Source organism: Hemiscyllium ocellatum, chromosome 16, assembly GCF_020745735.1.
Source record: "Hemiscyllium ocellatum isolate sHemOce1 chromosome 16, sHemOce1.pat.X.cur, whole genome shotgun sequence".
NCBI lineage: Eukaryota > Metazoa > Chordata > Chondrichthyes > Orectolobiformes > Hemiscylliidae > Hemiscyllium > Hemiscyllium ocellatum.
In genome coordinates this window covers 87,232,235-87,258,173 of record NC_083416.1, presented here as the reverse complement: position 1 = coordinate 87,258,173, position 25,939 = coordinate 87,232,235, and the positions used below count along the sequence as shown (strand labels likewise).

Sequence of the window (25,939 nt, the reverse complement as noted above, 5' to 3'; positions counted from 1 at the left end):
CTTCCCTCTCATACTGAGTGGGAACGGCATCGTCATGCCTATCATCTTGGATGTGAGGTTCTGTCTGCCTGCTCAATTGGATGCTGTATTTGAAATGGAACAGATTGTTCTCATAGTGTCCTGATCTAAGTATGTCCCTCAGTGATAATCATTTCTTCATTGCTGCTTTTGGGACCTTGTATCTCATTAATTTGCATCATCTGCCTATAAAACAAATGAAGCATGTTTCAAAACAAATTATTGTGAGTTATTGTGAACATGCGCACATCACTGTTGATATTGTTCTTTTCAAATTTGATTGTGCTAAGTAATTCTTGTGGTTGAGTTCCCAGTAGAGTTTGGGCTATTATATTTTATCTTTTACAGACAGCTATCAGTGGTCGTATCTTTAATTTTTATAAAGAAATTATGAGTTACTGCATATAATTGTCAAAATATTAATGAGTGAGGTAGTGCCAAAGTGGAGATGTCACTGGCTAGCAATCCCGAACCCAGGCTTGAAACCCACCATGGCAGCTGGTGCAGTATGAATTCAATAAACAGTTGAGCTATTGGTGACTATGAAACTGTTGTTGAATGTTAACGGGAATGGGAAAAGGCCAATAAATGCCAGAGATTCCCATGAACATTTCATGAACAAGTAAAAGTTATGGAATTCCACACCATGAAACATTTGTCTGATTCATTACTCTAAGGCAGATATTATTGACTATGTATGTTGCATATTATATGGAAAACCTGCAGGATTCCACTTTCCAGAAAGAGCACAGAAGCAAAATCAAACACTCCATGTCAAAAGACGGGGAAAGAGTCCTGAATGACAGGAAAGGAAATTACTCCACGCTCATGTCCCTCCTACAAATCTCTCAAACACCAACACAGAAAAAAACAACCTACAATTCTGTACTGGTCTTGAACAGAGTAAACTGATAGCATGTATTTCTTAGAAGCATCACAAATATCTGTACTAGAAATTGGTAAGAAATTATTAATTTAGTGGCAAGAGGAGGAGAGACAACAGGAACAATCAATGTAAGAGCAAGAGGCCAGAGTCTTCCGAGGAATGTCAATCATTGTCAGATGGTCACTTCACACGAACCTTTCCCAGATCCTGCTCTGCTCTGCTTTACTTCTGGGACCTTCCAAACTCAGAAGGGAAGTTGACAGATTTGATCCTTCTACAAACCCCTCACACATTATTACACAAAGAACAACTCCTAACAAAAATTCAGAGTGCAGCATTCCTCAAGTGCTCTACGAGAGTGCTTTAGAGTCACAGGAAAAACATCCTCTCATGATGCTTGCTGCTTAATGGTAAATGTTAATGTTAGTGAATAGGTCAATAAGTGGAAACACAGCGTGATGGGACTGTGATAAGGAGGTGGGTGATGGGATGCTGGGTGGATAGAGGGAGGAGGTGGGTGGGCTATTGGGAGGATGGGTAAGTGGATAAGATGACAGGTGGATCTGCGGTAGTCACGTGGCTTGAGGGACGGGGCCTGGTTGTGTAGGAGGATGCTGTTGGGAGTTCAGGAGGTGATCATGGGGATGGGGGTGTGGGGTGTAGATGTGCTTGGTGAGTCAGCATGAAGATTAGGGGATCAGTTTTGGAATTACCTTGTTGGTACAGTCTGTGGAATTCTGGGAGTCAGGGACAGGTTGTCTCATTCAAAAGCAGTCTGAGCCTGGCCATGGGACTTAATAACAGGAAGTGGGAAAGCTGTAAGAAGAGACCTGTGCTTCCTCCCCACCGGCTCCGCCTGGTGGGTGCCCCTTAGCCCTGCAAGCCTCCTCATGTCCCATCTATCTACGTATGGAGGAACCATTGCTGCTCTTGCATGGGATAGTGTAATACCACCAACAGCCTTGGCACCTGCTGGCAGTGCCCCTAACCAGCTGCCTGCTCCTGACTTAGCAATTAAAAGGTGGGCACCTCTCAGGGGTAGGGTGTCTGCCTACATCAGGCAGTTCAAGGATTTAAAGATCCCAATGGAACTGGAAGCCCTAGAAACATGGCTCCCGTCCCCGTCAATGAACCTTAAACCATTGAGCTCCACAATGAGCAATTTCTTACCTGCAAAGGAACAAAGTGAGAACATACTGACCAGTAAAGAATGAAAAGTGTGGACACTGCAAGCCAGGAGAAAATTCACTTCAAAATCCGCAACACAGTATTGACACTTTTACTCCACTGTCGAAGGAGAAGCCAGACTCTTGTTTGGCCTATCAAAATATTAGGAGAAAGTGAGGACTGCAGATGCTGGAGACCAGCGTTGAAAAGTGTGGTGTTGGAAAAGCGCAGCAGGTCAGGCAGCATCCGAGGAGCAGGAGAATTGACGTTTCGGGCATAAGATTCCTGAAGAAGGGCTTATGCCCGAAAAGTTGATTCTCTTGCTCCTCGGATGCTGCCTGGCCTACTGCGCTTTTCCAGCACCGCACTATCAAAATATTGTCATAGTCTTCTTTTTGTTATTTAATGCATAGTAGCTGGACACTCACTGGCAACAGGGATTACACTTCAAATGGACTTCCTGGGTCATAAAACACTTTGGGACATTTTGAGGTCATGAAAGGGTGTTATGTAAATACAAATTATTTGTCCAATGCCTTCAAGCAGGGGTTTACTCAGGCTCCAGTCAAAGGCTCAACATTCAACAATATCTTAGCTCAGCTGCTCATTCTCTCAGCTCCTGTTCTTTCCTAAATCCAATACTCAAATGCAAGACGTGGATGTCACTGGCAAGGTAATCATTTATTACCCACACTTAATTTCCTTGAACTGAGTATCTCACTTGGCTATTTCAGAGGGTAGTTAAATATCACTCTCATTGCTGTTGGCCTAGAGTCACATGTAGGCCAGACCAGGTAAGGACGGCAGATTTCCTTCCCTAAAGTAAACCAAATGGGTTTTTAATATCAAGAGAAATAGGAGCAGGAGTAGGCCATTCAGCCCTTCAAGCTTGCTCCACCATTCAGTAGGATCATGGATGATCAATAACAAAACATTAATGACTGTCACGATACTAGCTTGTTCTTCCACATTTATAGAGTCATAAATTTAAATCCTGCAGCCTCTCCCAGGATTTGATCTAATGCCTCATAACTTTGGATCAACAATCACTATGCTACCATTCCCTAAATCTTTAATTCCCAACAATTTATAAGTGTTGAAATCGATAATAAAGTGCATAAGACCATCAGAAGTCAGAGCAGAAATTAGGCAATTCAGCCCATTTAGTCTGCTTCGCCATTCAATCATGGCTGATAACTGTCAACCCCATTATCCCACTTTCTCCCTGTAACCTTTGATGCCCTTGATATCTAAGAACCTATCTCCATTTTAAATATACTTAATGACCTGAACTCTACAGCCTTCTCTGGCAATAAATTCCTTAGATTCCCCACTCTCTGGCTGAAGAAGTTGCTCCTTATCTCTGTTCTAAAAGGTCTTCCCTTTACTCTAAGGCCATGCCCTTGGGTCCTAGTCTCTCCAACCAATAGAAATATCAAAGAACAAAGAACAAAGAAAATTTACTGCCCAGGAACAGGCCCTTCGCCCTCCAAACCTGAGCCAATCCAAATGTACCGTTTAAACCTGTCAGTCAATTCCTAAGCATCTGTATCCCTCTGCTCCCCAAATACTCATGCATCTGTCCAGACGCATCTTAAATTAATCTATCGTGTCTGCCTCTACCACCTCTGCTGGCAACGCGTTCCAAACACCCACCACCCTCTGTGTGAAGTACTTGCCGCGTGTATCCCCCTTAAACTTTCCACCTCTCATCTTGAAAGCATGACCTCTGATTATTGAATCCTTCACCCTGGGAAAAAGCTTGCCTCTATCCACCCTGTCTATACCCTTCATGATTTTGTAAACCTCAATCAGATCCCCCCCTCAATCTCCTTTTTTCTAATGAAAATAAACTAACCTACTCAACCTCTCTTCATAGCTAGCACCTTCCAGACCAGGCAACATCCTCATAAACCTTTGACAAAGGGTCAGTTAGACTTGAAATGTCAGCTCTTTTCTCTCCTTACAGATGCTGCCAGACCTGCTGAGATTTTCCAGCATTTTCTCTTTGGTCTCCTTGTAAACCTTCTCTGAACCCTCTTAAAGCGTCCACATCCTTTTGGTAATGTGGCGACCAGAACTGTACAGAGTATTCTAAATGCGGCCAAACCAATGTCTTGTACAATTTTAACATGACCTGCCAGCTCTTATACTCAATACCCCGTTCAATGAAGGAAAGCATACCATATGCCTTCTTGACCACTCTATCCACCTGTTCAGCAACCTTCAGGGTACAATGGACCCGCGCTCCCAGATCTCTCTGCCCATCAACTTTTCCCAAGGCTCTTCTATTCATTGTATAATTCACTCTAGAATTAGTCTTGCCTAAATGCATCACCTCACATTTGTCTGGATTGAACTCCATCTGCCACTTCTCTGCCCAACTCTCCAGTCTATCTATATCCTCCTGTATTTTTTGACAGTCCCTTATGCTTTCTGTTACTCCACCAATATTCGTGTCATCTGCAAACTTGCTGATCATACCAACAATCCCCTCTTCCAGATCATTTATATATATCACAAACAACAGTGGCCCCAGCACTGACCCCTGTGGGACACCACTGGTCACCTTTCTCCATTTCAAGAAACTCCCTTCAATTACTACTCCCTGTCTCCTGTTGCTCAACCAGTTCTTTACCCACCTAGCTAGAACACTCTGCACACCATGTAACTTCACTTTCGCCATTAGTCTACCATGGGGAACCTTATCAAATGCCTTACTAAAGTCCATGTATATGACATCAACAACCCTTCCTTCATCTATCAACTTGGTCACTTCCTCGAAGAACTCTATTAAGTTGGCAAGGCATGACCTCCTCTGCACAAAACCATGTTGCCCATCACCGATAAGCTCAATCCTTTCCAAGTATAAATAGATCCTATCCCTCAGTACTCAGCAACTTCCCCACCACCATCATCAAGCTCACTGGTCTGTAGTTACCCGGAATATCCATACTACCCTTCTTGTACAGGAGGACAACATAAGCAACCTTCCAGTTCTCCGGCACCTCACCTGTGTTTAAGGATGCCACAAAGATATCTGTCAGGGCCCCAGCTATTTCCTCTCTTGCCTCCCTCAGTAACCTGGGATAGATCCCATCTGGTCCTGGGGATTTGTCCACCTTAATAACCTCTAGCCTACCCAACATATCTTTCCTACTTAAACCAACGTGATCCAGACTAATCAAACTTCTATCTCTAATCTCAACATTCATCATGTCCCTCTCTTCAGTGAACACTGATGCAAAGTAATCATTCAGAATCTCACCCATTCACTCAGGTTCGGCACACAGCCTTCCTTCATTATCTTTTAGTGGACCAATCCTTTCTCTAGTTACCCACCTGCTTCTTATATAAGAATAAAATGTTTTGGGATTTTCCTTAATTCTGCTCACTAAAGCTATCTCATGACCCCTTTTAGCCTGCTTGATTCCTCGTTTAAGACTTGTCCTACTCTTCCAAGTTCCTCCAGCGCCTTTTCTGTTCTTAGCTGCCTGGACCTTATGTACGCTTCCCTTTTCCTCTTGGCTAGTTGTACAATTTCTCCTGTCATCCACGGTTCACGAATCTGGCCCTTCCTATCCTTTGCCTTCAAAGGGACATGCCTATCCTGCATTATCTTTAACCTAACTTTGAAAGCCTCCCACATCTCAAATGTGGACTTCCCTTCAAATAGCTGCGTCCAATCCACATTTCCCAGCTCCTGCCTAATTTTGATATAGTAGGCCTTGGCCCAGATGAGTACTCTTCCATTAGGACCACTCTCTTCTTTATCTACGAGTATTGTAAAACTTACAGAATTGTGGTCACTGTTCCCACTGTTCCCATCATCCCAACATTTCCTCTGGCCAGGCCATTCATTATTCTGTATGTTTCAATTAGATTCCTCTCATCCTTCTGAACTCCATTGAGTATCGACCCAGAGTCCTCAAACGTTCCTCATATGTTAAGCTTTTCATTCCTGGGACCATTAACATCCTCTGAACATGCTCCAGGTCCAGTATATCCTTCCTGATATATGGGGCCTGAGACTGCACACAATATTCCAAATGTGGTCTGACCAGAGCCTTATAGAGCTTCAGAAGTACATCCTTGCTTTTATACTCAAGTCATCTTAAAATAAATGCCACCATTGCATTTGCCTTTCTAACAACTGACTCAACCTGCAGGTTTACCTTGAGAGAATCCTGGACTAGAACTCCCAAGTCTCTTTGCACTTCAGACTTCTGAAGTTTCTCCCCATTTAGAAAATAGACCACGCCTCTATTCTTCTGACCAAAGAGCATGATTTCATAGTTTCCCACATTGTACTCCATCTGCCACTTCTTTGCCCATTCTCCTAATCTGTCCAAATCCTTCTGCAGCCTCCCTGCCTCCTCAATGCTACCTGTCCCTCTAACTATCTTTGTATCATCTGCAAACTTAGCCAGAAGACCCTTGGTTCCTTCATCTAGATCATTAATGTACAAAGTAAAAGGTTGTGGTGCCAACACAGAGCCTTGCAGAACACCATTTGTCACTAAGCTGCCTTCCTGAGAACGACCCTTTTATCCCCACTCCCTACTTTCTACCTATGCTAGCACCTTGTCTCTGACACCATGGGCCCTTACCTTACTCAGTAGCCTCCTGTGCAGCACCCTGTCAAAGGCCTTCTTGAAGTCCAGGTAGACAACATCACTGTCTCTGCTTGGTTTAACCTGCTCATTAATTCCTCAAAGAATTCTAGCAGATTTGTCAGGCATAACCTCCCCTTGATGAAACTATACTGACTTTGCCCTATTTTACCATGCACATCCAAGTATATAGAACATAGAACATTACAGCACAGTACAGGCCCTTCAGCCCTCGATGTTGTGCCGACCTGTGGAACCAATCTATAGCCCATCTATCCTACACTATTCCATTTTCATTCATGTATTTATCCAATGACCATTTAAATGCCATTAAAGTTGGCATGTCTACTGCTGTTGTAGGTAGGCGTTCTATGCCCCTACTACTCTCTGAAGAAAGAGACCACCCCGACATCTGTCCTATACCTATCACCCCTCAATTTAAAGCTATGTCCCCTCATGCTAGCCATCATCCAAGGAAAAAGGCTTGCATTGTCCATCCTATCTAACCCTCTGATTATCTTAAATGTCTCAATTAAGTCACCTTGTAACCTTCTTCTCTCAAACAAAAACAGCCTCAAGTCCCTCAGCCTTTCCTCATAAGACCTTCCCTCCATACCAGGCAACATCCTAGTAAATCTCCTCTGCACCCTTTCCAAAGCTTCCACATCCTTCCGAAAATGTGGTGACCAGAACTGTACGCAATACTCCAAGTGTGGCTGCACCAGCTGCAACTTGACCTCCTGGCTCCGAAACTCAATCCCGCTTCCAATAAAAGCTATACACTGTATGCGCTCTTAACAACCCTATCAAAATGGTTGGCAACTTTCAGTGATCTAGGTACATGAACACCGAGATCTCTTTGCTCATCTACAATGCCAAAAATCTTACCATTAGCCAAGTACTGTTTATTCCTGTTGCTCCTTCCAAAGCGAATCACCTCACACTTTTCCACATTAAACTCTATTCGCCACCTCTCAGCCCAGCTCTGCAGCTTATCTATGTCCGCCGATAACCTGCAATATCCTTGTGCACAGTTCACAACTCCACAGACCTTCATGTCATCTGCAAATTTACTAATCCATCCTTCCACGCCCTCATCCAGGTCACTGGTAACTGAACTCCAGGATGAACATTTCCCATCCACCACCACCCTCTGTCTTTTTTCAGATAGCCAATTTGTGATCCAAACTGTTAAATCACTCTCAATCCCATGCCTCTGTATTTTGCGCAATAGCCTACAATGGGGAACCTTATCAAACGCCTCACTGACATCCATATACATCACATCAACCACTTTATTCTCATCCACCTGTTTGATCAATAAGGTTTATGAGGCCTGACATACCCTTCACAAAACTGTGTTGACTATCCCTAATCAACTTATTCCTCTCTAGATTATTATAAATCCTATCACTTATAGCCCTTTCCAACACTTTACCCACAACCGAAGCAAGGCTCATTGGTCTATAATTACCAGGGTTGTCTCTATTCCCCTTCTTGAACAAGGATAGAGCATTAGCAGTCCTCCAGTCTTCTGGTATTATTCCTGTAGACAATGATGACATGAAGATCAAAGCCAAAGGCACTGCAATCTCCTCCCTGGCTTCCCAGAGAATCCGAGGATAAATCCCATCCCACCCAGGGGACTTACCAGACTTTCCAGAATTGCTAACACTTCCTCCTTAAGAAACTCAATCCCGTCTAGTCTAGTAGCCCGTACCTCAGTATTTTCCTCAACAACATTGTCTTTTCCAGTGTGACTACTAATGAAAAATATTCATCCTGCACCTGTCCTATCTCTTCGGGTTCAAAGTACAACTTCCCACTACTGTCCTTGATTGACCCTAATCTTACTCTAGTCATTCTTTTATTCCTGATATACCTCTAGAAATTCTTAGGGTTTTCCTTGACTCTATCCACCAATGACTTCTCATGTCCCCTCCTGGCTCATCTGAGTTCTCTGTTTCGGTCTTCCCTGGCTAGCTTGTAACTCTCAAGCACCCTAACTGAGCTTCATGTTTCATCCTCACATAAGCCTTCTTCTTTCTCTTGACAAGAGATTCAATTTACTTAGTAAACCATGGCTCCCGCATTCGACCACTTCCTCCCTACCTGACAGGTACATACTGTTCAAGGACCCGCAGTAGCTGATCCTTGAACAAGCTCCACATTTCAATTGTGCCCATCCCCTGCAGTTTCCTTCCCCATCCTATGCTTCCTAAATCTTGCCAAATCACATTGTAATTGCCTTTTCCCCAGTTATAACCCTTGCCCTGCGGTACATACCTATCCCTTTCCACCGCTAAAATGAACTTAACCGAATTGTGGTTACTATCACCAAAGTACTCACCTACCTCCAAATCTAACACCTGGCTGTTTTCATTACCTAGTACCAAATCTAATGTGGGTTCGCCTTTTGTTGACCTACATACATGTTGATGGTATAGGTTCATCTTGGAGTGCAGTTACTAGCGGTGTTCCACAAGGATCTGTTTTGGGACCATTGCTGTTTGTCATTTTTATAAATGACCTAGAGGAGGGGCTTGAAAGCTGGGTGAGCAACTTTGCAGATGACACGAAAGTCGGTGGAGTTGTGGACAGCGAAGAAGGATGTGGCAGGTTACAGCGGGATATAGATAAGTTGCAGAGCTGGGCAGAAAGGTGGCAAATGGAGTTCAATGTAGCTAAGTGTGAAGTCATTCACTTTAGTAGGAGTAACAAGAAGATGGATTACTGGGCTAATGGTAGGCTACTTGGTAGTGTGGATGAGCAGAGGGATCTTGGTGTCCATGTACACAGATCTCTGAAAGTTGCCACCCAGATAAATAGTGCTGTGAAGAAGGCGTATGGTGTACTGGGCTTTATTGGTAGAGGAATTGAGTTCCGGAGTCCTGAGGTCATGTTGCAACTGTATAAGACTCTGGTGCGGCCTCATCTGGAGTATTGTGTGCATACTGTAGGAAGGACGTGGAGGCATTGGAACGAGTGCAGAGGAGGTTTACCAGGATGTTGCCTGGCATGGTAGGAAGATCTTATGAGGAAAGGCTGAGGCACTTGGGGCTGTTCTCATTGGAGAAAAGAAGGTTTAGGGGAGATTTGATAGAGGTGTATAAGATGATTAGGGGTTTAGATAGGGTTGACAGTGAGAACCTTTTTCCGCTAATGGAGTCAGCTGTTACTAGGGGACACAGCTTTAAATTAAGGGGTGGTAGGTATAGGACAGATGTTAGGGGTAGATTCTTTACTCAGCGGGTTGTGAGTTCATGGAATGCCCTGCCAGTAGCAGTGGTGAACTCTCCCTCTTTATGGTCATTTAAGCGGGCATTGGATAAGCATATGGAGGTTATTGGGCTAGTGTAGGTTAGGTAAGCTTTGGTCGGCGCAACATCGAGGGCCGAAGGGCCTGTACTGCGCTGTATTTTTCTATGTTCTATGTTCTATACATACTGTGTCAGCAAATGTACTTGAACTGTTACATTTCCAGTCAATATTTGGCAAGTTAAAGTCTCCCATAAAAACCACTTTATTACTCTAGCTCATATCCAGAATCATCTTTGCAATCCTTTCCTCTCTATTTCTGGAGCTATTTGAAGGCCTATAGGGTGGCTTCCCAACAGGGTGACTTCTGTGTCTAACCTCAGCCCAAACTACCTCAGGTGAGTCCTCAAATGTCCTTTCTACCACCGTAATACAGTCCTTGACTAACAATGCCACACCTCCCCCTTTTTTACCATCGTCTCTGTTCTTACTGAAACATCTAAATCCCGGAACCTGCAACAACCATTCCTGTCCCTGCTCTACGCAGAAGTATTTCGAAATCTCATCCTTCATAATGGATTCCAGGATCTTACCAATGTCTGAGATTAGGCTAATCGGTCTGTAATTTTCTGTTTTTTGCCTTACTCCCTTTTTAAACAGAGGTGTCATGTTGGTGATTTTGCAATCCTCTGGGACCTTCCCTAATTCTATCAATTCCTGAAAGGTCACCACTAATACCTCCACTATCCCATCAGCCATCTCCCTTAGAACTCTGGGGGAATAAAGTTGAATATTGTCTTTAAAGAAATCTTTATGTATAATTATAAATTCCTCTGAAAGAGTTTAATGAAGCTCTGCTCAGTAATAAATACAATAAAGAATTCAATTGCGATTTCTTTACCCAGAGAGTTGAGAGATGTGGAACTCACTATTGAGGTAAGTAGGACAGATGCATTTAAAGGAACCCAGCAGGCATGGCAACATCTGTGCAGTGAAAGCAGAGTTAACGTTCTCGGTCCACCAACCTTTCTTCAGAACATGTTATTTTAGTGTGTTTAAGGGGAAGATCAATAGACACATGAAGGAAGAGGGAATTGAGGGTTGAACTATTAGGACTGGATAAAGAAGAAATTCTGAATAATCTGTTTCTGTGTTTAAAACTTTCTGTAACATTAACTAATGCAGCAGTGAGACAGAAGAAAAACCTTTCCAGAACCTAGGTATCATGTAGTCTGGCTTTGTAATGTCATTTAATAGTTCAATTTTTAAAATGTTCTGTAATGGCTTGCAATGGTTTGTAATGGTTCATAACACTTTGTACTGTTCCTATAAATATTGTGGAACAGGGGTTCAGGAACCTTGAAAGTGGTAGACAGGGTGGTGAAGAAGATCTTAGGTATACTTGTTTTTATCAGAGCATTGAGTGCAGGAGTTGGGGCATCATGTTACAGCTGTACAAGACATTGGTAAAGGTATCTGCTATTGGAAGGATGTTATTAAACTGGAAAGGGTGCAAAGAATATTTACAAGGTTGTTACCAAGTCTGGAAGGTTTAAATTATTAGGAAAGGCTGGGACCTTTTTCCCTGGAGCATAGGAGGCTGAGGGGTGACCTTATAGAGGTTTCTAAAATAACAAGGGGCAGAAATAAGATGGGGAGCCAAGGTCTTTTCCGAGGGTGGGGGAGTCCATAACTAAAGGGGGTAGGTTTAAGGTGAGGGGAAAGATTTAAAAAGGACCTGAGGGACAATGTTTTCACACAAAGGATGGTCCTTGTATAGAATGAGCTGCCACAGGAAGGGTAGAGCTGGGCACAATGACAGCAATGAAAAGGCATCTGGATGGGGAAATGAATAGGAAGGGATATGGGTCAAATGCAGGCAAATGGGACTAGATCAGGAAGGAAAAATTGGTCAGTATGGATGAGTTGGGCTGAAGGGCCAGTTTCCATGTTTTATGACTCTATGCCTCTCCAACAACAATCATGGATCAGATTCAAGATGAAATAACAGAAAACTTGGAAGTGCCTGGTATAATAGAGTTGAATCAGCAGGACTTTGTCAAAGGGAGGCCATCCATTGGAATTCTTTCAGAAAGTAACAAGTTTGATAATGGAGTGGGCATGATTGATTTGGGTTTCCATAAAGGACATTGACAAGGTGCTGTACAGGAAACTGCTAACAAAGAACAAGAACAAAGAAAGCCCAGGAACAGGCCCTTCCGCCCTCCAAACCTCAGCCGATCCAAATCCACTGTCTAAACTTTTCGCCCAATTCCTAACCACCTGTATCCCTTTGCTCCCCACCTACTCAGGCATCTGTCCACACGCATGAGTAAGTGAATCTCCTGTGCCTGCCTCTACTACCTCTGCTGGCAACGCGTTCCAGGCACCCACCGCCCTCTGTGTGAAGTACTTTGTGTGTATCCCCCTTAAACTTTTCTTCTCTCACCTTGAACACATGACCTCTCGTTATTAAATCCCTCAACCTGGGAAAAAGCTTATCTCTATCCACCCTGTCTATACCCTTCATGATTTTGTAGACCTTAATCAAGTCCCCCAAATCTTTTTTCTAATGAGATATTTTGCAAAATAAGATAAGAGCCCATGGTGTTAGTGATTAATGGAGTTCAGAGGGGTCAGTGTTGTGCCCACAATTATCACATTATCCATTAATGATCTGGACAAAGGAATTGAGAAACAATACCCAAAGTTTTCAGATGATACAAAGATAGATGGAGGGACAGCCGGTGTGGAGGGACAGCCGGTGTTGAGGGACAGCTGGTGTTGAGGGACAGCCAGTGTTGAGGGACAGCCGGTGTTGAGGAGGCAGGGCAGTTGTAGAAGCACTTGGACAGGCTAGGAGACTGGACAAAAAAGTGGCAGATGAAATACAATGTGGGGAAATGTAATGTCATTTATTTTGGTAGGTAGATTAGTGGCAGAGACTATTTTCTAAATGGGGATAGACTTCAGAAACGTGAAGCGCACAGGGACTTGGAGTCCTAGTTTAGGTTTCTCTTAAGCTTAACATGCAGATTCAGTTGGCAGTTAGGAAGGCAAATGTAATATTAGCATTGTGCCGTTGAAGTTGTAGAAGGCTCTGGTCAGAACTGATTAAAGGCGGCTCCCTGGACCCAAAATATTCACTCTGCTTTCTCTCCACAGATGCTGCTCGGCCTGTTGAGTTTCTCCAGCAATTTCTGCTTTTGTTTCTGATTTCCAGCATCTGCAGTTCTTCAGTTTCTTTTTGGAACAGTGTGAGCAAGTTGAGGCCCTGTATATAAGGAAGGGTATGCTGACCTTGGAGTATGTCCAGAGGAAGTTTATAAGAATGATCCTGGGAATAATCTTGGGACTTTTCACAGGAGGCAAGGCTGAGGACTCTGGGTCTATACTTGATAGAGCTTAGAAAGTTGAGGGGGAAATCGGATTGAAACTTATAGAATACAGAGAAGCCCGGGTAGAGTGAACATGAATAAGATGATTCCACTTGTGGGAAATGCTAGGACTCAAGGCACAGCACCAGAGTGAAGGGATGACCCTTTGGAACTGAGATGAAGAGGAATAATTTCAGCCAGAGGATGGGGAATCTGTGGAACTCATTGCATGCAGAAGGCTGTGGAGGCCAAGTCAATGAGTGTCTTTAAGACAGATAGATAGGTTCTTGATTAATCAGGGATCAAGGGTTACAAGAGAAGGCAGGAGAATACGTTGAGAAACATATCAGCCATGATTGAATGGTGCAGACCTGAATGGCTGAATGCCTAATTCTGTTCCTAAAGCCTACTGTATTATGCGTTATGTTGGCCATTTGATTCCCTCAGAATTCAATGTGTGAAATTACAAACAGAATAGGGAAGATTTACAAAACATCTTTATATTTGTCAGTTCTTCCTTTTAAAAACAAAGGAATCTCTCACATAATATTGGTAAACTAAACCTCGATTATCAAAAGAAACATTGCACTGGTTTGTTCATGAGATTGGCTGGAGTTAAATCACAAGAAACAAGCCTCACACCTGCTCCATTATCCCTTTTGGAAACTTTTTCAGGAAGGTACTCAGGAGGTCTTGCAAATGCTTTGGAAAGTGAAACAGAGTTAATATTTTAAATCCAGCATGACTTTTCTTCACACAGGAGAGAGAGAAAATCTCTCTTACATATGGCTTTCAAATTGGCTCATTCTTAACGTTGAAACACGTGGAGTTTTACATTGGAAAAATACTGTATGTTATTTTAGCATACACTTGATAACAAGTGAGAAATGTTTAATATGGTTAAAAATCAAGTATATGAAATGAAAATTAAAACTGACTCGTCAGAGTTCTAAAAACAGAGTTTTTTACTATGGGAATCTTGTGGCTTTTTACTGACACAATTCATTCATTTCTAAAGTGAGCAATCATAATTGAAATGCAATGAACTTCTGCAATCACTTTAGTGAACAGACGTATCAATAGTTTACTGAGAAATGTCCTGATCATTACACAACTGCCTTTCCTGAGATTGAGGCATGTGAACTTCTGAGATCCCAAAAGTTATTGGTCCAAAACCCTCTGAGAATTTAAGCTGAAATTTCAGGGAGCATTAAGGTTGCGATCCAATGCTCGAGATAATTGTCCTAAATTAGAGCTCCTACTTCCCACTGACCTTCAGGAATGGCATCTTTCATGTGCTGAGATATTCCTTTTTGAACTAATAGGAACCCGATACATTCCAGTTATAGTTCACTGGCGTCAGTGATAATTTCAATTAAACTGGAAGCTGCTGTAAGTTGGAGGTTGGGGTGGTGAGGGTGAGGGTCACTGATGGCCCCTTCTCTGCACTGACTGAGTGCCCCAGCTAGAAAGCAGACTGTGTGTGTGTGTGTGTGTGTGTGTGTGTGTGTGTGTGTGTGTGTGTGTGTGTGTGTGTGTGTGTGTGTGTGTGTGTGCTAGCTTCCTGGGAGTTGACTGGTTTGGAAGGATGAGGGGCATGCTGCAGGTGGGGGGAGAAAATGGGAGATGTGATAAGAAGGGTAGGGAGGATATGTTTGAGGGGGTTGGGGTAAGGGATGTGGGGATGAAGGGTAGAGAGGGGTGAGAGGGATGGAGGTGAAGGAAAGGGTTTGAGGAGTTGCAGGAGAGGGAGGAGTGGCATGCCCGGGCCATCACTGCAGTCAGATTTACAAAGTCGGGGACATGAGGGGGAACATCTGAAAGTTATGATGATTTTTAAATTGAAGTTATTTGCTGAGGTGCTGTTTCTCCAGTAAGACCCACCTCTCTCCTGCAGCAGCTGGGCGCTTTAGGGTAAGTGTATCACAGCACTGAGCCAGCTAGACAGATCCTAGACTTTATTGTGAGACCAGGATCCCAGATTCAGAATAAAAAAATCACCCCCTATGTCTATTACAGCCACCAATAGAAAGCTGGCTAGTTGAAGGCACACATCCGTTTATACACTGTGGATATTACTGTAACCTTGAGCAGGAGAACAATTACTGAAAGCAATTATTGAAACTGCTCCATTATCCATTGACCTCCCAGTGCTGCCATTCTTCTGTTTAATAAGCTATTATTAGAAGAAACTCATTTCACAAGATCACAGAGAGTCGTGAGCAAAGGTGCTATTTATTGCTAAAGCAGTCAGTCATTCTTTCCACTTCAGACCATAACATGCAGAAGGAAAGTAGACCATTCAGCCCATTTGACTATTGTCCAATGAAATCATGGATATTTTGATCATTCTCAACACCTCTTTCTTGCCTTTACCCCATACCAGATTACCTTGCTGATTAAAAACCTACTGACATCAGCATTGAAAATACTCAATGACACAGCCTGACAGCACTCTGAAGGACACAAACTCACAATCCAAGTGCAGAAATTCCTCCTCACCTGTTTTACAAAAGTGTGACCCTCTACTCAGATTGCGCTTTCTGATCCTAGACTCCCCCACAAGGGGAAACACATCTATGTGAAATATTCTGACAGGAGTAGATGTTTCTCCAAGGAGTACAGGGACACATCAAGTAAGCTTCTCTTTTTTACTTTCTGACCAGGGGACTAGCAGGGATGGCAGTGCAGGGAGAGGACTGTTCTTCCGGCATGATGTTTGAGGTGAGGGACGCCATTAGTGTCCCATCCAAGTACATCTGCAGGAAGTGCATCCAACCCTCGTACCTCCAAGGCCGTGTTAGAGAACTGGAGCGGGAGCTGGATGAACTTTGGATCATTCGAGAGGCAGAGGCTGTGATAGATAAGAGTTACAGGGAAATAGTTACTCCTAGGCACGAAGAAAGCTGGGTGACTGTTCAAAGGGGGAGAAAACAGTCAGTGGAGAGATCCCCTGTGGTTGCTCCCCTGAAAAACAAGTACACAGTTTTGGATTCTGTTGGAGGGGGATGACTTCCCAGGAGCATGCAGTGGGGTGCAGGTCTCTGGCACAGAGTCTGTCCCTGTTGCACAGAAGGGAAGGAGGGAAAGGAGGAGAGTGTTAGTCATTGGGGACTCAATAGTTAGAGGGTCAGATAGGTTTGTTGGGAATGAAAGAGACTCACGGTTGGTGTGTTGCCTCCCAGGTGCCAGGGCGGTGATGTCTTGGATCGTGTCTTTGGTGCCTGAGGGGAGAGGGTGACCAGCCCCAAGTTGTGGTCGTGTAGTTTCAAATGACATAGGTAGAAAGAGGGATAGGGATGTAAAGTGGGATTTCAGGGAGTTAGGGTGGAAACTGAGAGTGAAAACAAATAGTGTTGTTATTTCTGGTTTATTCCCGTGCCACATGACAGCGAGGTGAAGAACAGAAAGAGATAATCAGCTGAACACGTGGCTGCAGGAATGGTGCAGGAGGGAGGGTTTCAGGTACTTGGATAATTCGGGCTCATTCTGGGAAAGGTGGGACCTCTACAAACAGGATGGTCTTCAATTGAACCAGAGGGGTACTGATATCGTGGATGGGAAATTTGCTGGGACTATTCAGGTGAGTTTAAACGAGCTCAGCAGGGGGATGAGGTGTAGTTCCAATGCACAGAAGGATGAGAATAGGGAGGGCATGGACAGGATATCACAGTCACAGGAATATGCTGGCAGACAGCGAAGTGGTTTGAAGTGTGTCCACTTCAACACCAGGAGTATCCAGAATAAGGTAGGTGAGCTTGCAGCATGGATAGGTACCTGGGATTTCAATGTTGTGGCCATTTCAGAGACATGGATAGAGCAGGGTCAGGAATGGATGTTGCACGCTCCAGGGTTGAGATCTTTCATTAAGATCAGGGGAGGCGGTAAAAGCGGGGGAGATGTGGCCATGTTTGTCAAGGACGTTATAATGGTGGCCGAAAGAACTTTTGTCGAGGACATGTCCACTGAGATGATATGGGTTCTGGTTAGAAACAGGAGGAGTGAAGTCACACTGCAGGAAGTATTTTTATAGGCGTCTCCGCAGAATTCCAGGGAAGTGGAGGAGAGTATTGGCAAAATTATTCTGGGTAGGAGTGGAAGAAAGAGGGTGGTCATTATGGGAGACTTGAACTTCCCCAACACTGACTGAAAAGCTATAACACTAGTACATAGAACATAGAACATTGAAAAGCACAGCACAAAACTGGCCCCTTCGGCCCATTATATTGTGCCGAGGATTATTTCTAATCTATAAAAATAACCTAATCTACCCACCCCTCAATACTGTATGTCCAGTAGTTGCTTAAATGTCCCTAAAGACTCTGCTTCCACCACCACAGCTGGCAACGCATTCCATGCATTCACAACCCTCTGCGTAAAGAACCTTCCTCTGACGTCTCCTCTATACCTTCCTCCTAATATCTTCAAACTGTGGCCCCTCGTGCCAGTCAATCCTGCCCTGGGGAAAGGTCTCTGGCTATTGACTCTATCCATGCCTCTCAAAACCTTGTAAACCTCGATAAGGTCACCTCTCTTCCTCCTTCTCTCCAGAGAGAAAAGTCCGAGCTTAGTCAACCTCTCTTCCTTGGAACCTTCTTTGCACTCTCTCCAAAGCTTCTGGATCTTTCCTATAGTAGGGTGTCCAGAACTGGACACAATATTCCAAGTGTGGTCTCACCCGGGACTTGTAGAGCTGCAGCAAAACCTCGCGGCTCTTAAACTCGATCTCCCTGTTAATGAAAGCCAAAACACCATATGCTTTCTCAACAACTCTATCCACTTGGGTGGCAACTTTGAGGGATCTATGTGCTTGAACACCAAGATCCCTCTGTTCCTCCAAACTGCCAAGAATCCTGTCTTTAATCCTGTATTCAGCATTCGAGTTCGACCTTCCAAAATGCATCACTTCACATTTATCCAAGTTGGACTCCATCTGCCATTTCTCAGCCCAGCTCTATAGCCTGTCTATGTCGCGCTGCAGCTTGCAATAGCCCTCAATACTATCAAAGGCACCTCCAACTTTTGTGTCATCAGCAAATTTACTAACCCACTCCTCAACCTCCTCATCCAAGTCATTTATAAAAACTACAAAGAGCAGAGGCCCAAGAACAGAGTCCTCCGGGACCCCACTCATCACTGACCTCCAGGCAGAATACTTTCCATCTACAACCACTCTCTGCCTTCTGTCAGCCAGCCAATTCTGAATCCAGATCGCCAAATCTCCCTGTATCATATTCCTCCTGACTTTATGAATGAGCCTACCTTGGGCAACCTTATCAAATGCCTTGCTGACGTCCACATACACCACATCCACTCCTCGACCTTCATTGACCTGTCTTGTCACCTCCTCAAATAACTCAATAAGATTTGTGAGGCATGACCTACCCCTCACAAAGCCATGTTGACTGCCTTTACTTATGTTATGCTTTTCCAAATAGTCATAAATCCTATCCCTCAGAATCCTTTCCAAAACCTTGCTGACCACAGATGTGAGACTGACTGGCCTGTAATTGCCAGGGATTTCCCTATTGCCCTTCTTGAAAAGAGAAACAACATTCACCTCCTTCCAATCCTCCGGTACGGTTCCTGTGGAGAGTGAGGAAGCAAAGATCTTTGCCAGCTGTTTAGCAACCTCCTTTCTCGCTTCCCAGAGCAAACTAGGATAAATCTGGTCTGGTCCTGGGGACTTATCAATCTTAATGTTTGCCAAAATTTCCAGCACATCAACTTCATCAATCTTGATCTGGTCAAGCCTGTATCCCAGCTCCTCAAAGTTCTCATTCACAACAAGTGCGTCAGATGGATCGGTTTTTGTCCAATGTGTGCAGGAGGCTTTCCTGACACAGTATGTCAAAGGGCCAATGAGAATGGAGGCCACACTGGATCTGGTGCTTGGTAATGAACCAGGTCAGGTGTTTGATTTAGTGGTAGGTAAGTACTTTGGAGACAGTGACCATAAATCGGTTACTTTTTTAAAAAAGTGATAGAAAGGGATAGGCACATCCGCAAGGCAAGAGTTGTCGATGAGGGAAGGGCAATTATAATGCGATTAGGCAAGACTTAGGATGCAAAGAATGGAGTCACGAAATGTAGGAGATGGGGACAATCAAAATGTGGAGCTGGTTTCAGGAACACACTGCAGGTCCTTGATAGGCATATCCTGTTAGGCAGAGAGGAAGTGATAAGGTGAGGGAACTGCGGTTTACGACAGAAATTGCATATCTTGTCAAGCGGAAAAAGGAAGCTTATGTGACGATGACACAAGATGGTTCAGATGAGACGATGGAGAGTTACAGATGAGCTAGTAAGGATTAAAAGAGAGAGTTAAGAAGAGCAAGGAGGGGACATGAACAGTCTTTAGCAAGGAGAATAAAGGAGAATCCTAATGCTTCCTATAGGCATGTGAGGAATAAAAGGATGACTAGGGTAGAAATAGGGCCAGTCAAAGTCAGAAGTGGGAAGTTGTGTGTAGACCCTGTGGAGATTGGAGAGGTGCTAAATGAATATTTCTCATTGATTTTCACTCAGGAAAAGGAGAATATTGAAGAGGGGAAGAATGAGATTCAAGATATTAGACAAGAAAGGATTGACGTTAGTAAGGAAGAGGTGTTATCAATTCTAGAATGTGTGAAAGTAGACAAGTCCCCTGGGCTGGCTGGGATTTATCTGAGGATTCGCTGGGAAACTAGGGAGGAGGTGTTGGAGCCTTTGGCTTTGATCTTTGAGTCGGCACTGTCCAGAGGTTTAGTACCTCAGGACTGGAGGTTTGCAAATGTTATGCCTTTGTTCAAAGACAGCAGGAGAGATGACCCAGGTAATCAGGGTTTAGTGAGCCTTACATTTGTTGTAGGAAATGTTTTGGAAAGAATTATACGAGATAGGATTTATAATCATCTAGCAAGCAACAATTTTATTGCAGATAATCAACATGGTTTCATCAAGGGCAGGTCATGTCTCACAAATCTCATTGAGTTTTTTGAGAAGGTGACCAAGTATGTGGATGAGGGTAGGGCAGTTGACATGGTATACATGGACTTCAGTAAAGCCTTTGATAAGGTTCCATATGGGAGGCTGTTGGAAAAAATGCAGAGGCATGGGATTGAGGGTAATTTAGCAGTTTGGATTAGAAACTGGCTTTCTGAAATAATGGAAGCGAGTGGTGGTTGATGGAAAATATTCAGCCTTGAGTCCAGTTAGTGGTGGTGTGCCACAAGGATTTGTTTTGGGACCACTGCTGTTTGGCAATTTTATAAATGACTATGACGCAGGCATAGGTGGGTGAGTTACTAAGTTTGCACTAAAGCCAGTGGAGTAGTGGACAGTGTGGTCAGTGTGGAAGAATGTTGCAGGTTGCAGGGAGATTTGGATAAACTGCAGAATTGGACTGAAAGGTGACAAATGGAGTTCACTGCAGATAAATGTGAGGTGATTCACTTTGGGAAGAATAACAGCAAGGCAGAGTACTGGGACAATGGACAATTCTTGATGGTGTGGATGTGCAGAGGAATATTGCTGTTCATATGCATAGATCATATGCATATGCCACCCACGTTGATAGTGCTGTTAAGAAGGCATACAATGTGTTAGGTTTTATTGGTAGAGGGATCGAGTTCTGGAGCTGTGATGTCATGCTGCAACTATACAAAATGCTAGTGCGGCCGCACTTGGAATATTGTGTACAGTTCTGTTCGCCCTATTACAGGAAGGATGTGGAAGGACTGGAAAAGGTGCAGAGGAGATTTACCAGGATGTTGCCTGGTCTGGAGGGAAGGTCTTATGAGGGAAGGCTGAGAGACATGAGTCTGTTCTCATTGGAAAGAAGAAGGCTAGGAGGGGATTTGATAGAGACATACAAGATGAGCAGAGGATTAGATAGGGTAGACAGTGAAAGTCTTTTTCAAAGAACAGAAGAGCAAAGAAAATTTACAGCCCAGTCACAGGCCCTTCAGCCCCCCCAAGCCTGAGCTAATCCAATTGTATTGTCTAAACCTGTCAGTCAGTTCCTAAGCATCTGTATCCCTCTGCTCCCCACCTACTCATGCATCTGTCCAGACGCATCTTAAATGAATCTACTGTGCCTGCCTCTACCACCTCTGCTAGCAACGCGTTCCAAACGCCCACCACCCTCTGTGTGAAGTACTTGCCGCATGTATCCCCACTTAAACTTTCCATCTCTCACCTTGTAAGCATGACCTCTCGTTATTGAATCCTTCACCCTGGGAAAAAAGCTTGTCTCTATCCACCCTGTCTATACCCTTCATGATTTTATAAGCCTCAATCAGGTCCCCCCTCAATCTTCTTTTTTCTAATAAAAATAAACCTAACCTACTCAACCTCTCTTCATAGCTAGCACCTTCCATACCAGGCAACATCCTCGTAAACCTACTCTGTGCCCTCTCTAAAGCATCCACATCCTTTTGGTAATGTGACGACCAGAACTGTACACAGTATTCTAAATGCGGCCAAACCAATGTCTTATACAATTTTAGCATGACTGGCCAGCTCTTATACTCAATACCCCGTCCAATGAAGGCAAGCATATCATATGCCTTCTTGACCATTCTCTCCACCGGTGCAGCAACCTTCAGGGTACAATGGACCTGCACTCCCAGATCTCTCTGCCCATCAACTTTTCCCAAGGCTCTTCCATTCATTGTATAATTCGCTCTAGAATTAGTCTTGCCTAAATGCATCCCCTCACGTTTGTCTGGATTGAAATCCACCTGTCACTTTTCCGCCCAACTCTCCAATCTATGTATATCCTCCTGTATCCTCTGACAGTCCCTTATGCTTTCTGCTACTCCACCAATCTTCGTGTCATCTGCAAACTTGCTGATCATACCAACAGTACCCTCTTCCAGATCCTCTTCCTCTTTCCTTCGATGATGATGTCCACTTGTATGAGAGGGCATAGTTACAAATTAAGGGGTAATAGATTTAAGACAAATATCAGAGGCAGGTTCTTTACTCAGGAGAATGGTAAGGGCGTGGAATGTCCTGCCTTCCAATATAGTTAACTCAGCCACATTAGTGAGATTTAAACAATCCAGTGGACCCAGCACTGACCCCTGTGGAACACCACTGGTCACCTTTCTCCATTTCAAGAAACTCCCTTCAATTACTACTCTCTGTCTCCTATTGCTCAACCAGTTCTTTATCCACCTAGCTAGAACACCCTGCACACCATGTGACTTTACTGTTTCCATTCGCTTACCATGGGGAACCTTATCAAATGCCTTTTAAAGTCCATGTATATGACATGTAGGGGAATGGGCTTAGATTAGTTCACAGGTTGGTGCAAAATCGAGGGCCGAAGGGCCTGTTCTGCGCTGTATTGTTCTATGTTCTATGTTCTGTCGGTCCAACCTCTTGTTTTAGGAAATTCCACTATACTTGAGATAAGCCAAAACAAACCTTCTCTAGATTGCCACCAATGCCAGAATATCTTTCCTCAGGTAAAGGGCCAAAACTGTTCACAATATTCCAGCTGTGGTCTGACTAGTGCCTCGTATCATTTTGGTAATCTCTCCATGCTGTAGCTTTCTTCAATCTGTATCTATTTTTGATTTGTCCCCCTCCTCTTTGATGATATTTTTCTCCAATACATTTTGTTTGCCATTGTCTCACTGTTGGTGCGTCCCCAACCTGTTTCGTTGTAAGGTGCATCTCAATTCTCTTATTCAATAAATTACATGAATCTGATTATACTTCGATCACTTGTCTCAAGATGCTCTCACATAGATACATTCTTCATCTGTTTTGGGTCTTTTCTTTTATTAGATCCAACAATGTTATCCCTTTGTTGGGTTTCTGAAATTCTACATCAGAAAAAAGTTTATCACATAACTATGAAATCTCCACATTCTGTAGTTTGAGCTATGTGTCAGGAATGTGTGAACAAGTCTGAAAGAAGCTGTGCATTTTGAAGTCAGAAGAGGATGAACCACTGTAAATTTCCCAGAGGAATCTTGAAAGGAGGGTTCTGTCACTTGCCTGATTCCAGCTTGCCCTGTGGACCCTTTCACTGTGACAGATGAATAACCTGACCAGATTTATTGAGCTAATTGTTTCAGTCAGACTACAGCTAACACAGGCTCACTTTGTACAAAAGAAACTGATCATCCTGGGATAGTGTGGGGTTATTGTGGTGCAAGGGTAGTGCCCCATCTCTGGACCAGAATGCCTGATTAAAATCACACCTGCACCAGAATTTGTAGTCATATCTCTGAACAGGGTGATTGGAAACTATCTAATCCTGGGTCACTAATTGGGTTGAGGCAAAGGCACTTGACAATATCGGATCATTGCTCCTTTATCCTGCATCTTTAGAGGAATGTTGACTCCATGGATATGGAGCATGGGAGCATCAACAACTCATTTTTACCAAGACAAATCATTCCCAGCCTCTCACCTGGAAAATCACTGGCATCAGGGAGAAAAAAAGCAAACAATTTTAAACTTCATCATAATTCTTTTTGAAACCATTTATCTCTTAGGTGAGCAAAAAAATGCAACTCTTATTTCATATGAAATTTCTGCCTGAACACATGAAGGTCAAATTGACGATGAAAACCCACCAAAAGGGATATAATAACCGAAGAATTTCAATGGGAGAGGGAAAAAGATGTGCAACGGATGAGATTACCAGCCCGATGAACTAATTCCAGAGAGGCTGGTATCCCGTCACCAAGTCACCCTTTATTTACACTTGGAGAGTACTTGACACTGATCCACCTCCCTCAGAGCCAGCTCCCAGAGTGAAAAGGCCCTCTGACATAAGAAAAGCAAAAGAATAATAACCAGGAGCAGAAGTAGGCTTTCTGGCCCTTCAAGCCTGCTCTGCCATTCAATAAGATCATGACTGATCTTTTCATGGACTCAGCTCCACTTACCCACCCTCTCACCATAACCCTTAATTTCATTATTGTTCAAAAAACATCTTAGCTTTAAAAACATTTACTGAAGTAACATCAACTACTTCACTGTGCAGGGAATTCCACAGATCCACAACCCTCTGGGCGAAGAAATTTCTTCTAAAGTTGGTCTTAAATCTGCTCCCACTAATTTTGAGGCTATGATCTATCATCCTATTCTCACCCACCACAGGAAACATCCTCTCCACATCTATCTTATCTATTCCCTTCATAATTTTATATATTTCTATAAAATCCTCCCCCCCCCCTCATTCTTCTGAATTCTAATGAATATAATCCCGGCATAAGCCAACCCTCTCAACTCTGGAATCAACCTAGTGAGCTTCCTCTGCACCCACTCCAGTGCCAGCACATCCTTTTTCAAGTGAGGAGGAGACTAAAACTACACACAGTACTTCAGGTGTGGCCTCACCAGCACCCTGTACAGCTGCAACATAACCGCACAGCTTTTAAACTTAATCTCTTTAACAATGAAGGACAAAATTCCATTTGCCTTCCTAATTACTTGTTGTACCTGCAGACCAACCTTCTGTGATTCATGCACAAGGACACCCAGGTCCCTCTGCACAGCAGCATGCTGCAACTTTTGTCATTTACGTAATAGTTCTTTTTACTGTTAATACAAACAAAATTAATGACTTCTCATTTATTAACAGTGTACTCCATCTGCCATTCCTTTGCCCACTCACTTAAAATTTATGTTTTGCAAGTTTCACAGTCTTCTGCACACTGCGCTACCACTCAAGTTAGTGTCATCTGCAAACTTTGACACAGTATATGTGGTCCCCAATTCCAAATTTCCCCAATGCAAATTGAGAATAATTGTGGTCCCAACACTGATCCCTGAGGCACACCATCAGTTACGGATTGCCAGCCAGAATAGCACTCATTTATCCCCACTCTGCTTCCTGTTAGTCAACTAATCTTCTATCCACAACACTGGTGTAGCCTGCTTTCTATTTTTATGTTTGAGTTTCCTTGGGGGTTGGTGATGTTATTTCCTGTGGTGACATTATTTCGTATGGTAATGGAATTTCTGTTTTTTTTACTTTGGGGGTGGTAAATGGGATCCATATTAATATGTTTGTTGATAGAGTTCCAGTTAGAGTCACCTCAGGGAATGACATTGTCAACCCAAGGAAACTCAAACAGACAAATAGAAAGCAGGTGACATCACCAGTGCTTCATTCGGAGGCTCACTGACATTGTTAACTAGTATGGTGACGAAACGTCTGAAAACAAACCTTCCAGCTCAGGGGGCAAACCTACATCCAGAACCTCAAACTGAGCTACAAATCTTCTCAAAACTCGCTAACTCCTATTTATATCTGTTAGCCATGGCTCCTTGATTGGACCAGATTAACAGTCCCAATCAGGGAACTAATTCTTCCTGGCTGACCTCATTATATGATTGCTGTTATTTTACAGTAAATGGATGAGTTGGTTCCTTCATTAACAGGATGCTACCATCAGCCAATGAGATGCTTGGGCACTCACACCAAGGTGAAATTTGATATGAGTTTCAGTGTTACAGTTAATGTCATGCATATCGTCCGAACATGCAAACGACCAGGGGTCCAGATCAGAACATATGTTCCTTTGACTGTCAGAGTTGGCAGCATGCCAATTGCATTAGCAGCCCATGATGCCAGACTGAGAGTATAGTGCCCAACATCAGGTGAAATT

The 25,939-nt window shown here is 43.6% G+C and overlaps 1 protein-coding gene across 1 annotated transcript in view; it reads right to left on the bottom strand.

Annotated features, from left to right (window-relative positions):
- Nucleotides 1–25,939, bottom strand: part of stard15 (StAR-related lipid transfer (START) domain containing 15) — a 161,544-nt gene that overhangs the window by 79,384 nt on the left and 56,221 nt on the right. The window lies entirely within an intron of this gene.